The sequence below is a fragment of the Mandrillus leucophaeus genome, unplaced genomic scaffold (genome assembly GCF_000951045.1).
Source record: "Mandrillus leucophaeus isolate KB7577 unplaced genomic scaffold, Mleu.le_1.0 Scaffold377, whole genome shotgun sequence".
NCBI lineage: Eukaryota > Metazoa > Chordata > Mammalia > Primates > Cercopithecidae > Mandrillus > Mandrillus leucophaeus.
Window position 1 is genome coordinate 1698553 of NW_012103998.1, and position 6144 is coordinate 1704696.

The following is a 6144-nucleotide window of genomic DNA, read 5'->3' on the forward strand; positions in this document are numbered from 1 at the left end:
GCTAATTTTTTGTATTTTTAGTAGAGACAGGGTTTCAACATGTTGACCAGGATGGTCTTGATCTCTCAACCTCGTAATCCACCTGCCTTGGCCTCCCAAAGTGCTGGGATTAACAAGCATGAGCCACAGCGCCCAGCCATATTATTTATTTTATTTCACACACTATGACTGTTCTAAGGAGGGAAAAGTCTACATGTGTCAAATTTAGGTTTCATGCTTAGTTTGTTTTTGATTGAGAAAGGGTGAAATGACAAAGGCAGGTTTTTAAAAAGTCTGTTCACTAAAATAGGTTTTGTTTTTTTTTTTGAGACGGAGTCTGGCTCTGTCGCCCAGGCTGGAGTACAGTGGCCGGATCTCAGCTCGCTGCAAGCTCCGCTCCAGGGTTTACGCCATTCTCCTGCCTCAGCCTCCCGAGTAGCTGGGACTACAGGCGCCCGCCACCTCGCCCGGCTAGTTTTTTGTGTTTTTTAGTAGAGACGGGTTTCACCGGGTTAACCGGGATAGTCTCAATCTCCTGACCTCGTGATCCACCCGTCTCAGCCTCCCAAAGTGCTGGGATTACAGGCTTGAGCCACCACGCCCGGCCACTAAAATAGGTTTTAACAGGTTCAGTGGCCTATGCCTGTAACCCAGCAGCTCAGGAGGCTGAACAGGGAGGATTGCTTGAGCCCAGGAGTTCGAGGCTGCAGTGAGCTGTGGTCATGCTACTGTACTTCAACCTAGGTGACAGTGAGAATTCCATCTCTTTAAAAAAAAAGGAATAATTTTGTTCTATAATACCAACATCATGTGAGCTTGGAGTTATTTTTAGTTTGAGCTACCTCTTATTTAATCTTAGATTGGAAAATCTTTTCCATTATTTATTTATTTTTTAATTAATTAATTATTATTTTTTTTTTTTGGAGACAAAATCTTGCTGCGTTGCCCAGGCTGTAGTGCAGTGGTGCAATTTCAGCTCACTGCCTCCCAGGTTCAAGTGATCCTCCTTCCTCAGCCTCCCAAGTAGCTGGGATTACAGGCACCTGCCACCACACCTGGCTAATTTTTGTATTTTTAGTAGAGACATGGTTTTGCCATGTTGGCCAGCCTGGTCTCAAACTTCTGACCACAGATGATCTGCCCATCTTGGCTTTTCCATTCGTTAATTGATGCACAATACCTTATATATAGTAGGCCCTCAATACTGGTGGATTTGGGAAGGGGGAAAAGTGATGAATGGCCTGGTCAAGGCCACAAAATCAAGACTAAAATTAAAGAAAGAACATAGACTTTGTATTCTTCATCCTATGCCTTTTTTTCCATTGATTAAAATTCTTTCCTTCCTCCAAGTCTGACCTGAAATCGGGTCAGAAGTCCATTCACTTTGTAGCCATCTCTGATTGCTTCTGTTCTCCAACCTTGAGCTCAGGGAGCGTGTCTTATGTCTATGATTTAGTGGCCTCCAAAATATCTGAGTCAGTTTGGGATATGTTGAAGCTGTTCAGGAAATAATTTAGACTGGTTTTAAGCTAGGTTTAAAACATCTTGCCAGGTGTGGTGTCTCACGCCTGGAATCCCAGCACTTTGGGAGGCTGAGGCGGGCCGATCACCCGAGGTCAGGGGTTCGAGACCAGCCTGACCAACATGGAGAAACCCTGTCTCTACTAAAAATGCAAAAATTAGCCAGGCATGGTGGCACATGCCTGTAATCCCAGCTACTCTGGAGGCTGAGGCAAGAGAATTGCTTGAACCCAAGAGGCAGAGGTTGTGGTGAGTCAATATCACGCCATTGCACTCCAGCCTGGCCAACAAGAGTGAAACTCCATCTCAAAAACAAAAACAAAAAAATCTCATTAGCCAAAATGTTTTTAGTTCAAAGAACGACATTGAGACAACATTTTGGAGATCTAAGGTGTATTAGAGATGATATCTTCTCCTAAAAAGAAAGGCACAAGCAGAAAGGTGAAATGTCCTCCCAAGCCTACACAGCTTAATTGAAGCACCTATATTCCTAAAATCCTAAGGATATTCCTATAACCTTGCAGGTCAATACTAAAGATTGGCTTTTTTATTTTTGTATTTAAGTGATCTATCCTGTTAACTGATGCTTTTTATTTTTACTTAAAATTTTCTGATTTTTCTAATACTGATTTTTGTAATGTTCTGATTACTGTCTACTTTGCAAGATATGTCTACTGTTGCTATGAAAGTACTGCTGTTTGGGCCCTGAGATTTTTTTTTTTTTTAATAAATTTCATGTAGAAACAGGGTTTCCCCATGTTGTCCAGGCTGGTCTCCAACTCCTGGGGTCAAGTGATCATCCCACCTTAGCCTCGCAAAGTGCTGGCATCACAGGCCTGAGCCACTGGGCCCAGCCTGAGATTTTTTTAAGTTGGATTTTAAGTCTTAAATTTGCATCTTTCAAACATGTTAATTACTTTGGATAATAAAGCTCGAATGATTTAATCCTCCAACAACCTTGTGAGGTAAGTACTTTTATTTCCATTTTGGAGTTTGGATTGATTCCAAATGCACAGTATATACAAGAGCAGACAGGAGTGGTACTTCATTCATTTGAGGCAACTCCTGGCAACTTTAAGTTTCAGGCTGAGAAGGAGAAGGAGTCAGTACTCCTGATTCAATGTTAAGTAGGTTTGTGCCTCCCACTGAGATAATGCATAGATGATAAGATAAGATGGTTTCTTCTGGAATCCTTTTAGAAAAGATCAGTGGAAATTCCCAGATAGAGCAGTCTATCACTGCTGTTCAAATAACCATGTTATTGTCTTGCAGCTTTTTCTTTCCTGTACTTACTTTAAATTTCCATAGGGTATTCTATTTAGGCAATCTCTTCCTGCATTGTAGTAAAAAACTTATACCTACATTCTTGTTAGTATTTTTTTAAGATCAATTCAAATCCAGATCTAAAAGAATGCATATAGTTGTATAACAAAATCATTGATTTATGTAATTTAAGCCTAAATATTTGTATGTTTTGGCTGGGCACGGTGGCTCATGCCTGTAATCCCAGCATTTTGGGAAGCTGAGGTGGGCAGATTGCTTGAGTTCAGAAGTTGGAGACCAATCTGGCCAACATGGTGAAACGCTTTCTCTACTAAAAATACAAAAAGTAGCTGGGCGTGGTAGCATGCGCCTGTAATCCCAGCCACTCAGGAGACTAAGGCAGGAGAATCACTTGAACCCGGGAGGTGGAGGTTGCAGTGAGCTGAGATTGCACCACTGCACTCCAGCCTGGGTGACAGAGCAAGATTCTGTCTCAGAAAAAAAAAAAAAAAAAACTTGGAAATTTTACTTTTGTATTGGCTACTCAAGGCCAGTTTATCAGGCTGGATCCTATTTGAAGCTGGGAAGAAGGGAAAGAAAATAGACACTGCTATCAGAGCAGCCTTAACTTACACCATTGCTTATCTTTCTCATCTCTTCAGGGTAGAGACCATCTTTATTATCCTATCCCAGTGTCAGGCATAGATCCTGGAACACATCAGGGACTCAGTCAACTGAAAGGTGTAGTTAGGGAAAGGGAGAGTTGCTCTTTTTTATAAGGTCAAGAATCTCCATACAGTAGCAGCAATGAGTGTTGGATGGATGGATGGATGGATGGGTGGGTGGATGGATGGATGGACGGATGGATTAATAAATGTTTAAAGGCATTCTTTCAGTCATCCAGTCACAAAATTATGGAAAGGACTGAAATCCTCCCCTTTTCTCTTTCCTCCCTGTAGAATCTGCCAGCAAATTTTCCTCCACCTCTAGTTTCTGCTCCTTCTATTTCTTTGTTATGCTCCAGGACAGGCCCTTCTAAACTCATGCCATTTTATAGCAATATTTTGCTGGTGGTCATGCTACCTCTTACCACACCTCCGTGTAGCCTAGTACAGTTACTGCCTAATTTATCTTCCAAGGATACACTTTCATTCTGTTTATTAGAAAAGTTGAAAACCCTCTTATTCCTGGTATAAAGACCACAATTTATAACCCAGAATTACTTGAACCTTCTTTTCCTTTGGTCTAGCTATAGTAGGTTTCTCGCTGTCTCCTGAAAGCTGTCCTTCAAAACCAGAATCTCTCCTCCATTAATCACTCCACCAACAAATATTTATATATGTTGGTCCTGCGCTAGACACCCATATACACTGGCAGACAACACAGTGGTAGCCACTACCCTGATGGGGCTTACAGTCTTCCTCTTTGAGGTCATGCCCAGTCACTCAGGCCCCCACTGAGCTTTCTCCTTTGCAATTCCTAAAAATTGTATTGATCTTGCCCTTTGTCTTGTGACTGAATCTTTTAGTTGTTTAATTATACCATGGCTCTGTGCCTTATCTTCTCCACCAGATTGTAAACCCCTTGAAGGCAGAGGCAGGGCGGGGCATGGTGGCTCATGCCTGTAATCCCAGCACTGATTGGGAGGATCTCTTGAGCCCAGGAGTTTGAAACCTGCCTGGTCAACATAGTGAGACCCTGTCTCTACAGAAGAAAAATTTAAAAATTAGCTGGGTATGGTGGCACACGCCGGTCATCCCAGCTACTGAGGAAGCTGAGGCAGGATGATCACTTGAGCCCAAGAGTTCGAGGCTGCAGTGAGCTATGATCATGCCTGCTGTACTTCACCCTGGGCAACAGAGCAGGACACCCTATCTCAAAAAAATAAAGTCAGAGGCAGACTTTAGTGCAAGTAGCAGTCACAAAAGATACTCACTCAGTTTGAGAAAGTATATTCTGGTGATGTATTATTTTTGTAAGGGTCACTTTTTGTCTTTGAAGTGATCTTTTGTACATATAAAAATATTTAAGGATTATGAAAAAAATAAAGTCTCTTTGCATCTTCTACCATCCAGAGATGGATATCACATATCCTTTTAGTCTTTTTCCCTCTACCTGTGCTATATGTTGTATAATTTTTTTTTTTTTTCAGTAAAAAGCCTTTCATTTGTGGAAGGTTATTACATTGGTGTTGAGTCAGTAAGGATGCTGATAGAGAAAATATAAGATTGAGGAATTTAAAAATTCCTCTGAAAAGTCTTTTCCACTTACGTATTTAGAAGAAAAACAGTTCTTTGAACTTTGATTAAATGTGGATCAGGTGGTTTCTTTGATCTTGTTCAAAATATTTATGTTATATAAAAGGTTACTTTAACAACATACTGTATTACTTTTTCTTGTTGTCTTTGCCTTTAGTCTAGGATGATGTTAACTGCCTCTAGGTTTTAGAAATCTAGGATTTCTCATGTTGGTAGAAAATGAGATATTTAAAACATCTGTTATAGTGTTCTGAAGCTATAAATTTGAGCTATGTACAGGCTAACAAGCACACATAAAAAAGATCATAATTAAATTAATAGATGACCTTTTTTTTTTTGAGATGGAGTCTTACTCTGTCACCCAGGCTGTAGCGCAGTGGCACGATCTTAGCTCACTGCCACCTCCGCCTCCTGGGTTCAAGCGATTCTTCTGCCTCAGCCTCCTGAGTAGCTGGGATTACAGGCACGTGCCCCCATGCCTGGCTAATTTTTGTATTTTTAGTAGAGACAGGGTTTCACCATATTGGCCAGGCTAGTCTTGAACTCCTGACCTTGTGATCCACCCGCCTTGGCCTCCCAAAGTGCTGGGATTACAGACGTGAGCCACCCTGTCTGGCCGCTAATAGATGACTCTTTTTTAAAAACCCTTACGGAAAACTTCTGTTTAGCAAGTATTTATTTTAAAATCTAGGGTTAATTGTATGTATCAAAGTTATTTTAACACTTTCTCTAAGGCAGAACTTGATTTAAAAAAAAAAAGTAGGGCTGTCCTGGACTCCAGCCAAGGACTCTAGTTATCTGGTTTCTGAGGAACCCAAAGGTCTCTGATATAAGGCAGTTCCAGCCATGTAAATTAGGAAGATAATACTATTCAGAATTCAGAAATCATGTTGTAATTTGCTCTGCTCTTGTTCTGTTGCAATTCTTTTTTTTGAGACCAAGTCTCACTCTGTCATCCCGGCCGGAGTGCAGTGGTGTGATCTCAGCTCACCACAACTTCTGACTCCTGGGTTCAAGTAATTCCCCCACCAAAGCCTCTCAAGTAGCTGGGATTACAGGTGCCCACTACCATGTCTGGCTAATTGTTATTGTTGTGTTTTTTCTTTTTTTTTTTTTTTTTTTT

General features: G+C 41.1%; 1 protein-coding gene across 1 annotated transcript in view; it reads left to right on the plus strand.

Moving 5' to 3' along the window:
- The window catches only part of FGD6 (FYVE, RhoGEF and PH domain containing 6), a 159594-nt gene that overhangs the window by 103594 nt on the left and 49856 nt on the right, over nucleotides 1–6144 (plus strand). The window lies entirely within an intron of this gene.